Below are 21,307 nucleotides of genomic sequence, written 5' to 3'. Positions count from 1 at the left end.
TTTTGTAACTTTAACAAAATATCTTTATCAAAGTTCCTGCAGGTGGAAACATTAGATGTTAAGTTGTCTATCTCGCCTTCATTCTTGCTGGATGGGTTCGGAGCCGACCTCGGCTCCGACTCGGCCACTCTAAAAGCTCGAGAGTTGGTTCCACCGGCTCGAGGCTCCCCTTATATCCCACAATGCTAGGCGAGAGTTACCCCAGATCTCGTTTGCCGCTACAGCTTCGAGGTTGGTTGTTCTACCGGTTCCTGGTGAGTTTTAGCTTTTTCTATTAAAAGTTACTCCTTTTACCCCTTTTTTAGTTTAATTATTCCCAAATTAGTGTAGTTCATTGAACTTTATCCCCGACCTAATTTTTCCCGTTTCTTGTTTAAAAGAACTTTTAGTTCTTCCCTTGGGCCTTAGGCCTTCCCTTCCCTAGGGAGTGTTTGTGTAGTTTACTACTGTTTATTGTACTTTATTTTTTAGTATTTTTACTAACGTTGTTATTCTGACAGGGTATAACTGGTGTGTTTGAGTGTGTGTTTGTGTTCACCAGTTAGGCTATGTCAAAAGAAGCAAAGGTCTCCGGATTCAAGAAGTGTGATGCGTGCTGTCAGAAAATGTCTCTGACAGACGCTCACACTTCTTGTGTCTATTGTCTGGGGCCTTTGCACCTGCAGGACTCCTGTGCTGTTTGCCATGGCTTCAGCCCCAGGGTCCTGCAGGAAAGAAAAAACAAGCTTATTCTGAGAGGCTTGTTGAAGCCTGAGGATTCCCTGTCTGTCTCAACAGGGAAGCCCTCCAAGGCATCGAGGTCTTCGGCTCCGGCTTCTGAGCCGAGACCTCAGGTTGTTCAACCTTTGCCTTTATCGGCTCCGGTTGGAGCCGATAAGACTCAGTCCACAATTTCTGTGGCTTCCTCGGCTCCGGCCGGAGCCGAGGTTATCGAGTACCGTGTCGGCTCCGACAAGATCTTGAGCCGACAACCAGAAAGAGGTCTAGGTCACCTTCTCTTGGCTCCGTTCATTCGGCTCCAGGATCTCCCCTGCTGTCTGAACGGAGCCAAAGGTCTCATTCCTCTAGGTCATCGAGGCTGTCCGATCATGACCTTCAGAGGGTGGTGAGTCGACTACTCAAGTCCGAGGCACTAGCCCAGATGCTTCAGAGCCCGACTCATCAGTCGGTGCCTGCCCCGGTCCATCAACTCTTTCCTCCTTCGACTCTCTTGAGTTCGGAGCCGGGTCGTGTCGGAACCGAGACTGTGGTCACCTCGGAGCCGAGACAATTGTCTTCGGCTCCGTCGTCGGCTCCGTTTTCTTCCATGGAGGAATCTCGGCACCGGACTTCCCTCGTCGGCTCCGAGGGGGTGAGTGGCATCGGACCCTTGTCCGACCCCCCTCTCCCTCTCGGTGCTCCGGCGCTGGTGAGTTCGGCTCCGACATCGGCCTCGGAGCCATCACTGTCGGTGCCGAGGGGGGTCCTTAGCTCCTCGGAGCGGGGACCTCTGGCTCTGCCTGACAGGGGTGCTTTCGAGGTCATGCGGAGTGTGTTAGAGCCTGGCTCTACTCCACAGTCGGCTCCGTCAGCCCCTCCCTCTATGCTGCCTCAGGGTAAGTCGACTCACTCCCTCATCCCGGACCGCAGAGAGCCAACTCCTCAGGAGCTCCCTTTGGGGATTTCATCCTCTTCCGAGGCCTCTCCTGATTTGGCAGAAGAGCCCCCTCGGAAGAGGAAGTGCAAGAGGAAGCACATTGACTCACCTGAGTCTATCACGTCGGACACAGATCTGGATGATTCTGAGGGTTCCCCCCGTTCCCCTTCTGAAGATGTCTCATTTGCAGACATTCTGGAGATCCTTAAACAGAGGGGAAATTGGCCAGCCCTCAACCCTTCGGAGGCGAATCTGTGTATCTTGAGGCGTTTGGCTCTCGTCCTTCCACCTCCTGGGTGTCCCCCTCGACCCCCTCATGCAGGTGGTTGCTAAAAGGCATGGACGGCTCCTGATTCAGTGGACCCCACTCCCAGGAGACCCTCCAAATTCATCACAGCTCCATCAGACAAGGAATTTTTATCAAAAGGAGTCTCTGTGGATGCTATGGTGGTAGCTGCCGCCACAAAGAAGGAACTGGCCGATCCTTCAGTGCCTGTCCATCCACCTAACAAGGAATCTAGGTCCATGGATAGGTACGGAAGCGGATGTTCTCCTCAGCGACATTTACTATGCGTCGCTGAATTACCTGTGCCATTTCACTCGTCTTCAAAGGGACTTGATCAAAGAAGCGAGTGAAATGCTGAAGGACCCTACAGCTGCGGGTTTCAAGAGAAAATGAACACGCAGCTGGCTATCCTAATTCTATTTCCAACTCCTCCATGCGCCTCCTCTCTTATGCGGCCGATGGAGCGAGCAGAGCCGCAGGAACAGGGGTAGCCTTACGTAGGCACGCCTGGATGCGGCTATGCAATTTTGCGGACCCTTTCAAGGCGTCTTTCACGAACTCCCCTTTGATGGATCATCTCTTTTGGTCCACAAGTGAAAGAAACCCTGACTAGGTGCGAGACTGATGGCAAGACCCTTTCTGCCGTCCGGAGTCCGTTTTCTACTCCTTCTAGGCCTTACCCCAAAGGCCAGAAGGGGAAAGATGTGGTTCCGTAAACAATCTCAAGGGACTTCGCCTGACGACAGAGTCGGTTCCCGCCAGAGGCAGAGGGGGAACAACAATGGTAGACGCCGCCCTAGAGGCAGAGGGGTCCGCAGAACCAGGGCAATCGAGAACGCCTCCGATAAGCCCTTTCAGCATCCCTGAGGTGTTGCCCGACTGCCCATCTTCGAGGCAGTCGGGGAAGATTGTCACTGTACCCAGAAGCCTGGCTATCCTGACACAAGACAAATGGGTACAGTCCATCATTTCGAAGGTTATTCTATTCCCTTTCTTCGTTTTCCAAATCAGTCAAAAAATCCCTTCCAGATGTTCCACCGCTCAAAGGGATATAGCAGCTTTGGAAATTTCAAAACTGCTTGCAAAAAGAGCTATCCAGCCAGTGCCAGCAGACCAACTAGGATCCGGAATCTACTCAAGGTTCTTTTTAGTTCCAAAGAAAACGGGGGACTGGAGACCAATTTTGGATCTCAGTATCTTGAACAGATCGGTCAAGAAAACAAGATTTCGGATGGTCACGCTGCAATCCATTCTTCCCCTATTGGGAAAAGGAAACTGGATGTGCTCTATAGACCTTCAGGATGCACTATCACATAAAATGAACAGACGCTCCAGAAGATTCCTCCGCTTCAGGCTGGGAACCAGTCATTTTCAATTCAGGGCCCTGCCCTTTGGTCTCACCACTGCCCCGGTGTTTACCAAATGCATGGCAGTGGTAGCTTCTCACCTGAGACTACAAGGATTCCAGGTGTTTCCATATTTGGACGACTGGCTCCTCACAGCTCCCACCAAGCATCTCCTTCTGATGGCCAGAGATTACACTTTCGCGTCTGTCAAAAACTGGGTATCTCAATAAATTGCGAAAAGTCTGTTTTGTCGCCTTGTCGTACTATTACCTACATAGGCGCAAATTTAGATACTGTAAACATGTCTGCAACTCTAATGAACCAAAGGATATCAGACATTCAAAAATTGGTATCACTACTTCTCAACAACAACAGAGCCAAAGCCAGGTTAGTTCTAAAGGTGTTGGGAATCATGGCAGCCATACCCTCCTTCCATTGGCCAGATACCACATGCGGATCCTTCAGTGGATGCTCTTTTCTCAATGGTCATACCAGGAACTTCCAATGTCTCACACCATTATGATCACGCAAGCGTGCAAAAAGCATCTCATGTGGTGGATGTCTTCCCCCCAGCTCCTGTTGGGGAGACCATTTGTTCCACCTCCTCCGGTTGCTACTCTGACAACGGATGCCTCCCTGATCGGGTGGGGGCATTATCAGGGCAGGACAGTCCAGGGCACATGGCAACCAAACGAATGCCACTTGCACATAAATGTTCTGGAGATGAGAGCAGTGCTTTTAGCGTTGCAAGCCCTTCAAGACTCTCTTCCCTTGGGAACGATTGCAATCCAGACAGACAATATGTCTGTAGTGTGGTACATCAACAAACAAGGCGGAACCAGATCATACCCCCTGTGTCGAGAAGCACTCAGACTGTGGCAATGGGCGATTTCTTCTCAGCGTTTTCTGATAGCAACGCACATCCCGGGAAGTCCAATCACATTGCGGACAAGTTGAGCAGAGCTATTCTCATGCCTCACGAGTGGTCTCTGAAAGACTCTGTAGTGAGAGAGATTTTTCTCAAGTGGGGTCAGCCTTGCTGCGATCTTTTTGCTACTCCCCAAAACAGCAAGTGCAGAGAATACTTCACTCTATTCCCTTTACCAGGCCAACCCAGCAGGGACGCGCTAGTCCAAGTTTGGCCCCGGGGACTTCTGTATGCATTTCCTCCTTTCCCACTGATCTCTCAAGTAATACAGAAAGCTATCGCTCAGAAGGCCTCATTGATCCTCATTGCTCCTTACTGGCCTCGACAAGTGTGGTTCCCCTTTCTGCATCGATTTCTTTTGGAGCGACCGTGGAATCTGGACCTAGTTCCAGATCTTTTGATCCATCAGTCGGGTCAGTTTCATCGCTCCCTCCCCTCTCTGAACCTCACTGCTTGGTTCCTCCACTTCCAACCGTAGCCAGGCTTCCTCAATTATCTCACTCTGTTAGAGATATTTTGATAGCTTCCCATAAATCTTCCACTCGAAAGATTTATTTGAGTAAGTGGAAACGCTTCTCATATTGGGCACAAGGAAAGGACATAGATCCTTTCACCGCTTCCATCCAACTAGTCCTTGATTTTCTTGCTGAACTCTTCCATGCAGGTTCATCTCCATCTACGCTTAAGGTTCAATTGGCAGCTATTTCTAATTTTCATGTGGGTATTTCTGAATCTGCCCTAATGTCCCATAAACTCTGCAAAGCCTTTTTGAAAGGAGTTTTTCTTCTCAGACCTCCTGTAAGAAATCCTCCTTCTCCTTGGGACCTAAATTTAGTTCTTGCTTCTTTGATTCTTTCCCCTTTCGAACCTGCAGCTTCATGTTCCTTAAAGTTATTATCATGGAAAACTCTCTTTCTGGTGGCTATCACATCAGCTAGAAGAATTTCAGAACTTCAAGCACTCAGTTGTCGTTCTCCTTACCTTGTGTTCCATAAGGACAGAGTTTCCTTACGAACTAACCCGTCCTTTTTGCCTAAGGTGGTTTCAACATCAAATCTAAACCAACGCATTGACCTCCCTGTCTTTTTCCCGGAGTATTCAAATAGGTCTGAACAAAAATTACACTGTCTGGATGTTCATCGTCAATTAAGGTACTACTTGGACAGGACGAAACAACTCAGAAAATCTGATCAGCTGTTTGTCTCCTATGCGGAAAGCAGAAAGGGACTTCCAGTTTCAAAGGTATCTTTATCCAGATGGCTAACATCTCTGATTACCCTTGTTTATGAGATTAGACACCAAAACTGCCTAATAAGCCTAAAGCCCATTCCACCAGAGCTTTGGCTACTTCTCTAGCCTTCAAGACAGACTGCCTATTGACACCATTTGTGCAGCGGCTACTTGGGCTACTCCTCACACTTTTATTTCCCATTATAAGTTGGATTTAGCTTCTAGGCATAGAGCTAATTTTGGTTCCACTGTTCTCAGGAGTCTGTTCCGTTAGGCCACCCGGGACAAGGTGCTAGGGACGCGGTCCCATCCAGCAAGAATGAAGGCGAGATAGACAACTTAACATATAGAAGTTATGTTCTTACCATAACGTTCCATGTTAGTTGTCTTCTTCTCGCCTTCTTCTTCGTCCCACCCTCCTTTCCCCTGGCCTGGACAGACCTAGAGGAGTTGTGATCGTGACCTCTCTTTCTACCACCTCTTTCTTAGCTATATGCTATTATGCATATTTCTTGTTTCAGGATGTAGGTCACCCTTCTTCTTCCTGTTGTTAGAGGTGGATTCTGTTTTTACAGTTATACTGTTTCTGTTATAAGCTGGGGTTAGCTTACAAACGAGATCTGAGGTAACTCTCGCCTAGCATTGTGGGATATAAGGGGAGCCTCGAGCCGGTGGAACCAACTCTCGAGCTTTTAGAGTGGCCGAGTCGGAGCCGAGGTCGGCTCCGAACCCATCCAGCAAGAAGAAGGCGAGAAGAAGACAACTAACATGGAACGTTATGGTAAGAACATAACTTCTATTTTACTATCATTTTAGTGAGCTCATGCCATTTATCTAAATAAATGTCTTTGTTGCAATGTTGAAAACGTATATGTAGCAGGAGTACCAAACTTCGTCTCTTTCAAAGTACCCACCTTCACTCTCATTGTAAAGAAAACTTACAATGATGATATAAAAATAAAAAGTATTCCACTCACGCAGTAAACCCACATACATGCAAAAACAACACTTACCTGGAGAATCCTGAGCTCTGGAAAAACTGAAAATTCCAAAAAGAAGGGTGCAGCTATGAGCTGATGCAACAGAAAACACACCAGAAAGAATACTGTCAGAGAGCCCAATAATGTGATTTCCTGATGAGGTAGTTCCAGACTGTTCAAAAAAAATCCGAGTCCCAAGGCACCAGCTGTTATGAAGTAAAAACTTATTTCAGTCATTAGCAAGAATTCCATGGTTACTTTATAGGAAAACTTACCAAGATAATACACTTTCTCTCTCAAACCAATGCTAAACATCCACTAGAAAGACGCTGAGTTTTGCGAAAAAATATATCTGCTACTTCTAATCTTACGTTTTAGCCTAGTAAGGAATACGTTTCATTTCGCCATATGATTTACAAGAAATGCTGCCTCAGGAAACAAAACTTAACATTCTATACTTTTCCATTGTTTCACAATACTTTTGCAGTCACTTGCACCAGCCTCTCTGAAACTCGTGCAGTATTCATTTTAGCACTTTACCTTAGTAGTAGTAGTAGTAGTAGTAATGACATCATCTTTCCTCCTGTTCTCTAAGTAATGGAATAATATATATTTTTTATATTGTTTCTCTTAGTAGGTAGCATAATATAGTTCAGCTGTGCCTGAAATGGAGAGGCAAAAACACTGTGTGTTTATTTTATTTATTTAAACTTCTTGACCAGGGTGGAGCATTGTTCCAAATGGGCCTATTTCAGGCACAACCTAGGAAGTGATTTTGAGACTTGCTGCCGCATGACTGAATCCCTTTAGCTTAACGTGGAATCTTGAATGCATTTTAGTATGCTTCTTCTTTCGGCTGCTCCCATTAGGGGTTGCCACAGCAGATAAACTTTTTCCATTTCTTCCTGTCCTCTGCATCTTGCTCTGTCACACCAACCACCTGCATGTCCTCTCTCACCACATCCATAAACCTTATCTTAGGCCTTCCTCTTTTCCTGTTACCTGGCAGCTTCATCCTTAGCATCTTTTTCCAGATGTACTCTGCATCCCTCTTCAGCACATGTCCAAACCAACATAATCTTGCCTCTCTGACTTTGTCTCCAAACCTTCTAACCTGGGCTGACCCTCTAATATACTTATTCCTAATCCTGTCCATCCTCGTCACACCCAGTGCAAATCTTAACATCTTCAAGTCTGCCGCGCCAAGCTCTGACTCATGCCTTTTTGTCAATGCCACTGTCTCCCAACCCATATAATATATCTGGTCTCACTACCCTCTTGTAGACCTTCCCTTTCACTCTTACTGGTACTAGTCTGTCACAAATCACTCCTGACACTCTTCTCCACCCACTCCAACCTGCCTGTACTCTCTTCTTCACCTCTCTTCCACACTCACCATTACTCTGAACTGTTGATCCCAAGTACTTAAACTCATCCACCTTTGCCACCTCTACTCCCTGCATCCTCACCATTCCTCTATCCTGCCTCTCATTCACACACATATATTCTGGCTTAGTCCTGCTGACCTTCATTCCTCTTCTCTCTAGAGCACATCTCCACCTCTCCAGGGTCTCCTCCACCTGTTCCCTACTCTCACTACAGATCACAATGTCATCTGCAAACATCATAGTCCACGGGGATTCCTGTCTGATCTTGTCTGTCAACCTATCCATTAACATTGCAAATAAGAAAGGGCTCAGAGCTGATCCATGATGTAATCCCACCTCCACCTTAAACGCATCCGTCACTCCCACCGCAGACCTCACTGCTGTCACACTACCCTCGTACATATCCTGTACCACTCTTACATACTTCTCTGACACTCCCGACTTCCTCATGCAATACCACAACTCCTGTCTAGGCACCCTGTTATATGCTTTCTCTAAATCCACAAAAACACAATGCAACTCCTTCTGACCTTCTCTGTACACTCAACACTCTCAGAGCAAACATCGCATCTATAGTGCTCTTTCCTGGCATGAAACCATACTGCTGATCACTAATCATCACCTCCCTTCTTAACCTAGCTTCCACTACTCTTTCCCATAACTTCATGCTGTGACTGATCAGTTTAATCCCTCTGTAGTTACTACAGCTCTGCATATCACCGTTATTCTTAAAAATCGGTACCAAAATACTTTTTCTCCATTCCTGAAGGATCCTCTCACTTTCCAAGATTTCGTTAAAAAATCTAGTTAAAAACTCCACCGCCATTTCACCTAAACACCACCATGCTTCCACAGGTATGTCATCTGGACCAACAGCCTTTCCGTTTTTCATCCTCTTCATAGCTATCCTTACTTCCGCCTTGCTAATCCACTGCACTTCATGATTCACTATCCGCACATCATCCAACCTTCTCTCCCACTCATTCTCTTCATTCATCAACCCCTCAAAGTACTCTTTCCATCTGCTCAACTCACTCTCTTCACTTGTGAGTACGTTTCCCTCATTATCCTTTGTCACACTTACCTGCTGCACATCTTTACTAGCTCAGTCCCTCTGTCTAGCCAATCGGTACGGGTCCTTTTCTCCCTCCTTAGTGTCCAGCCTTTTATACAACTCTTCATACACCTGACCTTAGCGTTTTAGTATGCTACCGCCTTTATTCTTTAAAATCGGCATAGTATTTTATAAATTATGCTAAGCTTGGTTTTAACAAGATATGCTTTGCTTATTATCTGACATGATCTAGTCAGTCATCATCAGCCAGCAAAACCAAAGGCTGTAGGACTTTGACGACAGCCCAGCAAGTTTTTTTCAAGCTTTAACATATTTGCCCTCATACTGCCCAACCCTCACTGCTTCGGCAGAAGCCTTTTGTAACTGGATGTTGCAGAAAGACGCAGCAGAAGTTTTTAGTTGACAATGAAAAGTTTTCTCTTGGGGCTTTATATCCAATTGCCAATCATAATCTCTTTTCATAAATTTGTGGTTGGATCTTTCCAGTTATCTTCATTTTATAGCAAAAAGTTACATTATTTTTCTGTTAGGCTGCAGTCTTTCTGCCATGCCCTTTTTCTAGAAGCTCTGCTGGTAAGTGTCAGATTCCCTTCATTTGCAGCTCTGTTTTCTAGCAGATGTTTGACATGCACTTATGTTTGAAAGTTTCTGGTAGGTTCTTCAGTTCATACTTTGTTTTTCATGTTGGGAATTTTGCTGTGTGTTAGGTTTGCTGCAAGTTAATTTCGGTTTCATTTTTTAACTATGTGGAAAAATGGAAAGTAAAATTTCATATTTCAAGAAGTGCAAGCCCTGTAGGCACAGGATTTTGAGAAAGACCACAGTGCAATGTATGTAATTTGTCTTGGTCCTGAGCATTTAGTATAAAGCTGTGACACTTACTGCCTTTGGATAGGCTTACAATTGTTGACAGGAGGAGTAAATTAAGTTTGAAAGGCCTAATCCCCAGAGAAGGTCCATCTCCTGAGGAAACATTCTTAAGGGTTCAAGCATTTTTTGTGCCTTTTATGGTTAAAGATAAGAATAGGCGCAGGGTTAGGGAGACGTCCTATAGTAGGATAGAAGACGAAAATTTACCTTGTTCTAAGGATTTCTTTTCTTCCCCAAGGTCATATAAAATTTCTGTATTTTCTTCTTCTGGTGTTTCTAAATTGTCAGTATGGTGGAGAGCCAAACCCCAATGTTATCTTGTCAGACCAGAATATTTTTGTTGTGCAAAGTTGAGTTTACAATATTCATACCTTCTAGAACATCATCCACCATATCTCTTGGACCTGTTCATGCCCTCCACAGCTCTTTTAATGTCAGTTTGAACACTGGGAAGCTGATGAGATCTGATCACCCCTTGGATTTCCAAGCAGTTTGCCTGAGGATCAAAGAGTCACTTAGTCCCATACGTTGTCAATTGATGAATCCACTACTACTTCCTCCTCAGTTTCTTCCCACTCCCAAGTAGGTGGTGAAAGCATACACGCAAGAGGAAAGTATATTAGCTCCCTTTAGAGCACCCCACACACGAAACAGGCAGTGAAGATGGAGTTGATTCTGCACCTCCTAGCTGAACCTTAATTTAGGGAAATGCTAGAGGTGATGGGAAAGAGAAGGGGATGACATTCTGACCCCACTTCATCTCTGCTGAAGATCTTGAAGGAGGGTTTTCAGTCTCTCTCCCATTGTCTTTCTACCAACAAGATGGTTTCTTTTGTTTGCAGAGAGACATGGAGGTGCAGTAGGGTTATGGCATCCATTCCTAGGAGACTGGATAAGATATTTTATCCTCCCAATGGTGGATTGTTCGATTCAGGTTCAGGTATGGAGTCTGCTGTGGCAGCAACAGCCCTCAAAAAAACTTTGCAATATAGAGCTTTGTGATCCGTCCTTCAGACAAGAAGCTTAGGGTAATGAATCACTTTGAGAAAAGTGATTATACACCCTCTGTGTGTTGTGTTTGAGCACTAAACTAATTGTCATGGATGTTGATGTTTCATTCAGAGTTGATAAGATGTCCAAGTCTCTGGAACAGATGAGCTGGAAAAAACTTATTCAGAAAGTAGCTACTGTCTCCTCCATCTCCATTCTCATCATACAGGTATCTCATAAACCCACTAATGGTGCATTGAGGAATGCAGATGTTAGTGTTGCCATCTGACAGCATGCCTGGCTTCATGTTACAGATTTTGCTGAAAAGTTAGACATCTTTCTTCAGTGCTCACCTTGACCCAAGGTGAAGGAAAAGTCTGAGGTGACTGAAAAAGAAGGGAAAAAAGAATATAACTGCTGGTGGTGTCAAATCTGTGACTCCACAGGGCCCTTTTCCCATGACACAGATAAGTCTGCACCATAGTTGCCTCTGGTATGGCCAACACCATCCAGGAAATCAAAGTGTAATTTCAGTTGTAGGAACTCCCAGAACAGTTGTCCTAAGGGCAGAAGTAATCAGCAAAGTTCAGGATTTTGTAGTCCTTGTTGAAGGGGACAGCAGACTCCCTGAGGGCTTGCCTGAATTGCTTCTGGAAGCAGTCAGGGATGTCTTGTCCCTCAGTATGACTGTGGGGTTGGGTATCGTGCAGAAAAGGTGGATAGAGACCTATGTATACAGAGGATACATCCAGGTGCTCGGTGGAGGTTCTAGCTTTGCTGGAGTTTTCATTTTGTTTTTACTGATTGTTTTTTCAGTGACCTTCTCACGTATTGTTTTAGTTTGTTGTTTGGGATATTTTTGCAGTGACCCTAATGATAATGGACATCAGCTGGGTATAACAGCCATGTGTTTCTTATGCTTAGTCAAACACTCTGCTTGTGCTGTGCTGATGAGATCATAATAAGGCCGAAATATACATATCCGCAGCTAGTGGGATTTGGCTTTATTGGCCTGAAATTGTCCATTAAAAAGACTAAACAAGTCATGGGCATTCAGAATTGCCAATTAGCTGAAACACCTGATGTTCTTAAGGGTCATTTGCATATATCCCATGTTCCTCTGATACCAGAGGTTTGGGAAGTCTCTCAGTAGAGGTTCTAGCTTTGCTGGAGTTTTCATTTTGTTTTTACTGATTGGTTTTTCATTGACCTTCTCACTTATTGTTTTACAGTGTAGGAACTTAGAATTTTGGAGCTTCTCTCTTTACCCATAATGCCCCACTAACCTAACAGACCTCAGATCTCGTTTGCTGCCGTTGCGAACAGATGTGGATTGTGAGCTCTTAAGTGTATATCATTCTTCATATTTTTTCCTTGTGAGTTAGGTGAGTGTAGTCCTTTATATATTTTTTTTCTTTATTCTTTTTTCTGTAGTACCTCCTGTGCTAGCCATATAACTTTTTTCTAGCTGCTTTTTTCTTGTTTTCCCGAGTACTCCTTGATATCATAGTTGGTATTTTTTTTCTTCCATACTTTCACTTTTTGTACACAGTAAAAAAAAATTTCTTAACTATATTTCTCTTTTCCTTGTAATTGCTTGTATCTGGTATTTTTGTTTACCATAGTCATTATTATTTGTTTGTGACTGGTTGATTTTTTGAGTCTGTTAGTTTAGTTTTAACTCCAAAATAAACCTTCAGGTTTCAAAAAGTGGATTTCCTGTGGGCATAAGATACTAAATTCTGATGCCGTAGGGAATGTGTCAACTGTTTGGCCTCTGTACACTTGGACACAGATTGCGAGATATGCGAGGATTTAATTCTTGGGGGCTTATTGATCGAAAGAACAAACTTATTCTCAGGGACAAGTAAAAGTGACCACAGGTCCCACAACATAAATAAAAAAAATAGCAAAACGCCCAAACCACGCAGTCGGTCACTCCGTTTTATTCCATGTAGAAACAAAAAGAATGACTAAGCGCTTTCACCATAACTGGCTTCATCACAGTCATTCATATAAAATCAAACAATCACTAAAAAAGTCACAGACAACAATGAAACACCCCTAATGATTAACCTTACATAATTTCCTATCAATTGAATAGTATACATCATCATTTAAAGCACCCAAATACATATTTGTGAATTTAAAATCAATATCATGTGCCCTAAAAAAGAAAGATTAAAATGATAATGCTAATAACAATACATTAATGAATAAATCTTGTTGGCTAAACTTCACACCATACTATTTGTTTTTATTTTTATTTCAAACCATTTCAGCTTTCTGTTTAAGTATGGGCATTAATGTCATTCAGACCTGGGTGGCACGTGGCATAACCTAAGCTGCCACTTGACTTCTTTGGCTTCTACTTCCGATTTAGTGTCCCCCCCCCTGTCAATACTGTGAAGCTTGTCAATGACAAAACTTTTTAAAATTCCTGCATCTGGTGCTATGCAGATATAAAGCATTATGGACATTTTTATTTTTAATTGTCCTAATATGTTCGGCCATTCTGTCACGGAGCCTGCGTGTGGTTTTCCCTACGTAAAAACCACACAGCAGGCCATGCATGTCGCTACATAAATCAACATCCTTGTGTTGCAACTGCATCTCCCCGGACAGGCCAAAACATGATCATAATTTTTACCCATACATATGGTCCATCATTTATATATCTGCAAAACCTACAGGTGCCACATTTAAACATTCAAGAACTATGTTTCCCTTCTTTCTCTTTGTGCCTCTCTAACAGATTTTTAATGTTCATCCCTCTACTATATACTACCCTCAGTTTCTCACCAAACTTTGACTTCATGTTGGAATCCATACAAGTTTCCCAATTTTTGCTTATAGATGAAACTAACTCAGGAGCCAAGTTATTAAACCTTAAAATAAATACATCAGACGTCATGCATGTTTTTTCCATAGATGTTTTTTCCATATTCAACCTCCCCTGATTTACTCTTAGGATCGGATAAAATATTGTTTCTATTTTCTTTAGAGCCTCATTCTTGATTTTTTAATAAGAACCTTAAGGGGTAACATCTCTCAGAAACATCCCTATCAGTTTATAGAGTTCATTTTTGTATATATCTTCATCACTGACTAACCGGGATGCTCTTACCATTTGCCCCTTAACAATGCTCTTCCATTGGCGTAGTAGATGACAACTGTTGTAATGTAAAAGGGAATTAGAGTACGTCTCCAAGGATGTTAATGTTTAGGACTTCTGCAGTCCTCTTTAAATGGATGTCCAAAAAAACTAATCTCCTCTGGGTGCCACGTACACGTGAATTTAAGAAATGGAGTCATGCTGTTCAAATAATTGACAAATTGATCAGCCTCCACTTCATTCCCTTTCCATAAAATCAGTATGTCATCCTAAAACCTGTTGTATAATTTGACATTGCCCATTAATTTTTTTGTTTTTATTCTCTGGGACCTTTTTCCTTCCAGCTCTTCTGTTGCTGAGGCTCAAACCCCTAAGAAATTGGACAAACAAAAGAGATGCTCTCTATCCAAGGACAAGGAGATATATAAAAGGTGTACCGACATCCCTTCTGCTTTGACCACTGCTCCTTCATTGGACCCCCCCCCCCCACCCGGCCAAAGTTTTGAAAAACACTGATCCATCTTTACTGGATCTGAATCTCTGGATTGAAATATTCCCTCTGATCCTTACTCCCCCACTGACATCGGAGCCTATTTCTTCCAGGCTTCCATCTCCTTTTCTTGAGCAGTCACCCAGAAGGCATTCCAGACCCCTTTCTACTGCTTCATCTCTTTGATCCCCCAGGAGTCTATCTGAAGTGGATGTGGACAGGGTGGTGAGGAAGTTCCTCAAGCAGTAGATACAAATGGGAATCCTTTAGGCTCCAAACCCCTGAGGATTGAGAGACTACCTGGAACCACACCACTATTGATTCCTCCATCTCTGATATGTCCTACCATTTGAGATCTGTGGGATTTGAAATCCCTGGAGGCGTTTTCTTTGAATCTGAAGGTTCTTGTTTGTTTCTGAGTTGACTGGCACTGAGGATCTTGGAGCAGATAGATTTTTGGAACAGAAGCATCAACTGTGACTCTGGGGCATTGGAGTTGACTCCAAATCATTTGGAGGCATCTCTTCCCCTCGGAGCCTCAGTGTCAGATTCCCTCCTCTGGTGGCATGCTGATGGGGGAGCAGGGGTCAAGGATCCAAGAGGGTTCCGTTTTGGATCTGGCAGCTTCTGTGTCTCCTAGCAATTATGCTTTTCAGGTGGTGGAGAGAGTCTTTTCTGTGCCTAAAGAACAGACACCCTTGCCCTCTTCATATCAGACATCTCTGTCTCCTGTTTTGCGTCCCAAGCCTCGATCATCCTTTCCACTGAGACTGCTAACCTGATCAAGCCTGCAGCCAACCCATCAGGGTATTATTTTATCTCACCAAGGAAGTTCCTTGGAAGAGAACTTGCAAATGGAAGTACTTAGATTCTCCAGAGGAATCTTTCACTGAAGGCACTGATCTTGATAAAGGGGAGGGATTCCTCAGATCACCTCCTGATGATGTCTTCTTTGGAGACGTCATGGAGATCCTTAAACAAAGAGGAGGTTGGTCTCCTGAAAACCCCTCCAAAGAGGAATCGGTGTGTTTGGACACTTTCAGGTCTTGGACTATTTACCTCTGCGAGTGAGCTTGTAGACCTGGTCTCTTGGTTGATGTGGAAGGAACTGGACACCATTGAGCCAATTCCAGAGAGACCAGATAAAATTCTTGCACCTCAAAAAGGCTGTGCATATTGAAGTAAGGGAGTACCTGTTGATGCCATGGTTGCTGTTGAAGCCACAAGAAAGGAACTGGTGGAACAGAGTTCCTCTGTCCATCCCCCTAACAGGGAGTCGAGTGCTGGTCAGGTTTGTGAAGCATGTCTGTGCTTTATCTACTTTTTGCTCTTAGTTTGCTGAATTATATAGCACACTTTACAAGGCTTCAGAGAAATTTGATCAAGGAGCTTACCAAAATCTCTTTTGCAGTCCTTTCAGAGTCCATGTCCTTTGAGGAGGGGAATAGAATTTCCTCTTAGCTGGCTACCCTCCAATCTGTATCTAATTCTTCTGTCAGGTTAATCTCTCATATTGTGAAAGGTACCTCACAGGCTGGAGGTTCAGCTATATCCATTAGGAGACATGCGTGGATATGTTTTTGAGACTTTGCTGAACCATTTAAGTCTTCTTTTGGCAATGCTGCTTTTGACGGATTTTCACTTTTTGGACCCAAAGTGAAAGACGTGCTGTCCAGGTGCAAACAAGAGGGAAAGACCCCGTCTGTCATCAATGTATGTTTTTCTACAAGGTTATAGAAGTATGTGGTTTAAAAAGTCTCGGGGTCCTTTCCAGGAGTCACATGGAGATAGTTCCCCCGGAGCAGAAGGGGGAATTCTAATGGAAGACACTGTCCTCACTGCTTAGGTGGTCCGCACAGTCCGGGATCTAGAGATTTTATCTTAGATATGCCCTATCAGCACTGCTAAATGGAGGCCTGTTTGTCTATCTCTGGAGGCAGTTGGTTATCTATCTCTGTACCAGAGAGCCTGCTAGATGATATAAAAAGTTTGTGGGTGCAGAGGACTGTATCCAGAGTTTATATCATACCATTTTTCCAACACCCTCCAACTGTTTGAAAGAAAATCCCATATGTTGCACTGTGTAAGAGGGAAGCAGTTTCTTTGGAAATAAAAAAAAGCTGCTAGAAAAAGAGTCACCAAAAAGGTGCCCCCAGACCAGAGAGGATCCAAAACTTATTGGAGATACTTTCTGGAGCTAAAAAAGATGGGACTTGAGACCAATTCTGGATCTCAGCAAATTAAACCAGTTTGTTCAGTATACAAAGTTCCAGATGAATCACAGTACAGTCAGTTCTGCCTTTTCTGCAGAAAGATGACTGGATGTGCTCAGTAGATCTTCAGGATGCATACTAACTGAACAGACACTCCAGGAGTGGGGACCAGTCATTATCAGTTTAGAACACTGCCCTTTGGTCTCACCACAGTCCTTAGGGTGTTCACCAAATGCATGGCATGAGACTGCTCAGATTCGGAGTATTTCTTTATCTAGACTGTCTCCTGACTGCTTCAACCAGGCAGCAACTGATTTAAGCAAGGTACCACTTACTCCAGCTGTGTTCCCATTTGGGAATATCAGTCAACTATAACAAATCTCAACTCACACTAACACAGAGTCTGGAGTTCATCGGTGCTCATTTGAATACAATCACTCAGATTGCTTCTCCCCTTCCTTCTTGAATAGACACTGTACAATCCCAGGTCAAGAAAGTAATTCAAAATTCTTCCCTTCTAGCCTGACTGATACTTCAGGCTTTGGGGTCCATGGCGGCAGCAGTTACCCTTGTCCTGCTGGCCAGGTTCCATATGAGAATCCTTTAATGGACTCTCAACTCGCTAGTCCATTCTTCAACATCCGTTATCCATGCTAGTCAAGATCACTGAAGTGTACAAGAATTACCTTCCATGGTGGGTTCATTCCAATCAGCTCCAGAGGACTGTCCTTTTCTTCTTCCCCTTCCCAAGGCCACCATGACCACAGACTCCTCCCAACTTGGGTGAAGGGAAACTTCCGAGGAATGACAGTCTAAGGTATCTGGTCCCCCAGTCCCCCGAAGAGGCCAAGACACACATCACTGTCCTGGAGTTGAGACCTGTCCTCCTAGCATTGCAGGCCTTTCAGGACAGTCTTCCATCTGAGACAATTGTGATTCAGATTGACAATGTGTCAGTAGTCTGGTACATCAACAAACAAAGGGGAAATGGATCTTACCCTCTTTATGGAGAAACTGTGAAAATTTGGCAATGGGTGATCTCTTCCAGTTGTTTTCTAATAGCAATGCACATCTTGGGGAGATCCACTGTGATTGCATACAAGCTCAGTAGGGCCATTCTGATGCCTCATTAGTGGTCTCTAAATAGCAATGTTGCGGAGAAAATTTTCCATCAGTGGGGCCAGCCGTGCTGTGAACTTTTTACTTCTTCCCTCATCAACAAATGCATCAGGTTCTTTGCCTTGAACTCCCCATCGGGGGAGTCACTGAGAGATGCTGTAGTTCACACTTTGCACCCCAGTCTCCTTTATCGGATCATAGGAGGTTACTAGGCTATTGGCACTGAGGCCCTTACAAGCCTAGCCAAGAATTTAGCCCATGTTCCGACAAGTCAGCACACAATGCATCTGTCCAGCAGGGACACAGGTGGAATCCCAGGGGTATATTTTCTGTTCCTCATCCAGTTATTCAGGTTATGCTTAAAGGTTATTGAGGTACTCTGCTTAACATAGAGAGGGAATCCATTCCACAGAAGGGGAGTCTCTGGGATACGAGTCTGTCCCGCCAACAAGTCTTGTTGATGTCACAGACATGCTTATCCTCCATTACCCTTTGGCTTTGGATATTGGAGTCTGTCTTACTTTAAGACTGCTCCAATCTATATTAAATTGAATTGCTACTGCTTCAAACATTACTCTTTGAAATGCATCATAGTACTTGTGTAGCCTCATCTGTAACAAGCTTATTCATAACCTTGAAGCTGCTTGATCTACTTAGCAAGTCTAGTCTGCTGTATATTCTACCAGATTTAGGTTCAGAAGTAGTTACTAGATGTGTGGTCCAGGGTACCACTGAGGAATCTAAGGCGGCATAGTAAGCACGTGAATGCAGAAGGAATCAAGCCCTGCATCACAGGAAACTGCTTGTTAACATCTTGTAGCCTTAATCCTCTATGGTACTTCCCAGACTCTTTTCTTAGTAATAGTGTGATATCTGATGAGTTAACTGTGAACTGTGGCAGATGTTGTACTCTTGGAAACCTTATAAGAGGTGATCTGTCTTGTTCCTGCATATTTATAATCCCATTCACTTCTTCCAAATCGAACATCATTTTTTTATGTCAAAGTATAGCTTGTATATTTGAGATCAGTCACTCATCTTTAGTATTTAATCATATTCAATTTTGGACTTCTGCCTTAGTAGTTGAGAAAAAAACAAAAGGTCTGCTGTCTCTAGTATAGTATATATTACCATATTCTGCCTAAAATTCCTCCTTCCAAACTCTGTGTTGCTCTTCTTTTCATGAACCTACATTATCATCTGCTTAGCAAGTTGCAGTTTTGCATACATCTGGGATGCTGAGGTTGGCATTTATACACTGATCAGAGTCCATTTCTTGCTCAACTCTGCAGTAAGAAAAAAAAAGAAAAATTGGCCACCCCAGGATACTACGTCACGAATAAACCCCCCGTAAGAGTTGACCCGATAGTAAGGGATCTAGAAACACATGTAGACAGTAACTGGCCTTCGACCAACATACATCCAAGGTAGTAAGTAAATCCATCTATGTTGCTAAACTTAAGTACATGGCATCTAGATCCAGGGAAGTCATTGTATCACTATACTTGGCCCTCATCAGACCCACCATTGAGTACAATGCCCCATTCGGTATGTACCTGACCAGACACATGCAGCATCTGGAATGTCCGCAAAGGATCTTCACAAAAAGAATACAGAGCATAAACACAATGTCTTATGCAAATCACCTTTAAAGCCCTATCTCTATACTTGGTCTCTTGCAGCCTACTGAGAGGTGATCTACACCTGGCATACAAAGCATCCCTGAATCCCACTCTGATGAACCTTTTGTAAATTCGCAAAACAAACAGCAACAAAACTACTAGATGTAAAGACCTAAATTTTGCTTGCTACATAAATAGGACAGGTTGTAGAGACAGATATGTTTCTCAGACAATTCCTTTCCTCTGAAACAGGCTCCCCATCCGTGTGAAACAAAGCCCCTCCCTAACCCTATTGAAGCATAACTTGGGCCATTGGTTGGGAAATCGAAAATTTACCCTTGATCTAGCTCCCATGTCTCTGGACAGTGGCCATTGGTAAATCATGTGATAACCAACAATCACCCCTATGTAAACATCTAAAATTAAAACACAACTTGTGGGACATATTTGGGTTGCGCGGCTAGGCTTATAAAGGCTCTGGTGGTCGTTGGCCAACTATGTACCTATGAACCCATAACACGAGTGACCTAAACTTCCAAGAAACATTTTATGTTCTCTCACCTGAAGTAAAGACTCTTGCATGGTATAACTTGCCCTTTGCTTTGCAGTATGTTAATTTGGCACACCCATTCAGATGGCTGTCCTCCAGAGCTTAAAGTTCTGTGTCACTTAACCAGTGTAGGGATTTTACATTTGCATAAAGTCTGTCAGACATCTGGAAAATATTGCTATTCCAGACAAAGAGAGCTCCATCCTTCTCGCAGTTCAAAGGCTTTGTGCATTCCTACATGAGATCACTGGTTCTGGTAATAACAAGCCACTGCAGTGGTACCAGATAGTGTAGTAATTTCCCCTGATAGTAGTTTGTTGTTTCTCTTTCTCACAACTCTGTCTAGGACAGTTCTTAGTTGCACAGTTGGCATTCTCGTCACCTCTTCTCTGTGACCTACTGAAGACGCTTTCTTTCACTGTGGTGGTGGTTTATTATACTGGCCATGATGGGTAATTCATCCCCAGAGAAGCTTCTCTTGAAGCTGTGGTGAGCACCTTCAACAACTAATATTCTGATATCAGACCACTGCAGTATGTATTGCATAACATACAAGCAGTATTAACTATTATGCTTATAATAAAAGTCATTCCTGTATCTACAGCTGGTATTGCTTACTGGTGTTATGCGCATCCATCCCTTCTTTCTACAATAACCAGCTTCTATTCTACTATAACATGTTCCATACAGATTTGTTGGTTTGCATAACGTTAAAATACATTTCTAGGTTTGGTCATCTTAACTTGTGAAACCTTGTAAGTGTATATTTTCTGTGTATTGTAAGTGTAACATAAGCTTTTCGTCCATCACAATTATCTCTATATGTATCCTGATGTCCTGTAAGGTTTTTTTTGTGCTTGCTAGACCTAAACTGAAATTATTCCATTCCTAGTTGGACCTTTCAGGTGAGTAAAGCAAAGTTCAATAAATGAAGTACATCCATGTGCAAGCTCCTGTCTTAATGCTGTGCATGTGGATAGAAGTAAAGCTAGCTGGTAATGCAGAATGTCTGTGTATTATTTAATATACTCTCTTATGTAGTCATAATTGCTACATCATGCTGCTCTTAACAGTTCAACAATCTTTTATCTTTGGTTGGTATGTTACTATAGGCCTGTAATTCCTATTTGTCTTATTATTGCATTTATAAATCTGAAACATAGTAACAATTTAGACATCCAAGAGTCAAGAGTATTGCAATGGTTTCATACCAGAAAGCAAAAATATCCCACACATGCATATGGAACCAACACAGAAAGACCTCTTTTGAGCATCATTTGCAAATGACTCTTTAAAGGACATGTAAATGATTCATCATAAAGCTTTTTAATGTACAGTGACCCGCAAGCCTTGTTACATTAACTGTTGCAAGATTTAATAAACATGTTAACAATTTTTTGACTGAACAGTAAATGCATTGCCTATTTATTTTATGTAGTGAATAGCTATTGATTTGCTAATATTTTTTG

The 21,307-nt window shown here is 43.4% G+C and overlaps 1 protein-coding gene across 1 annotated transcript in view; it reads left to right on the top strand.

The window, feature by feature from the left end:
- The window catches only part of LMBRD1 (LMBR1 domain containing 1), a 2,226,796-nt gene that overhangs the window by 669,707 nt on the left and 1,535,782 nt on the right, over nt 1–21,307 (top strand). The window lies entirely within an intron of this gene.

Source organism: Protopterus annectens, chromosome 2.part2, assembly GCF_019279795.1.
Source record: "Protopterus annectens isolate FY-2018-M chromosome 2.part2, PAN1.0, whole genome shotgun sequence".
In the NCBI taxonomy this organism is placed as follows: domain Eukaryota; kingdom Metazoa; phylum Chordata; order Ceratodontiformes; family Protopteridae; genus Protopterus; species Protopterus annectens.
Note: the sequence above shows the minus strand (reverse complement) of the source record. Positions and strands in the feature narration are given on the sequence as shown.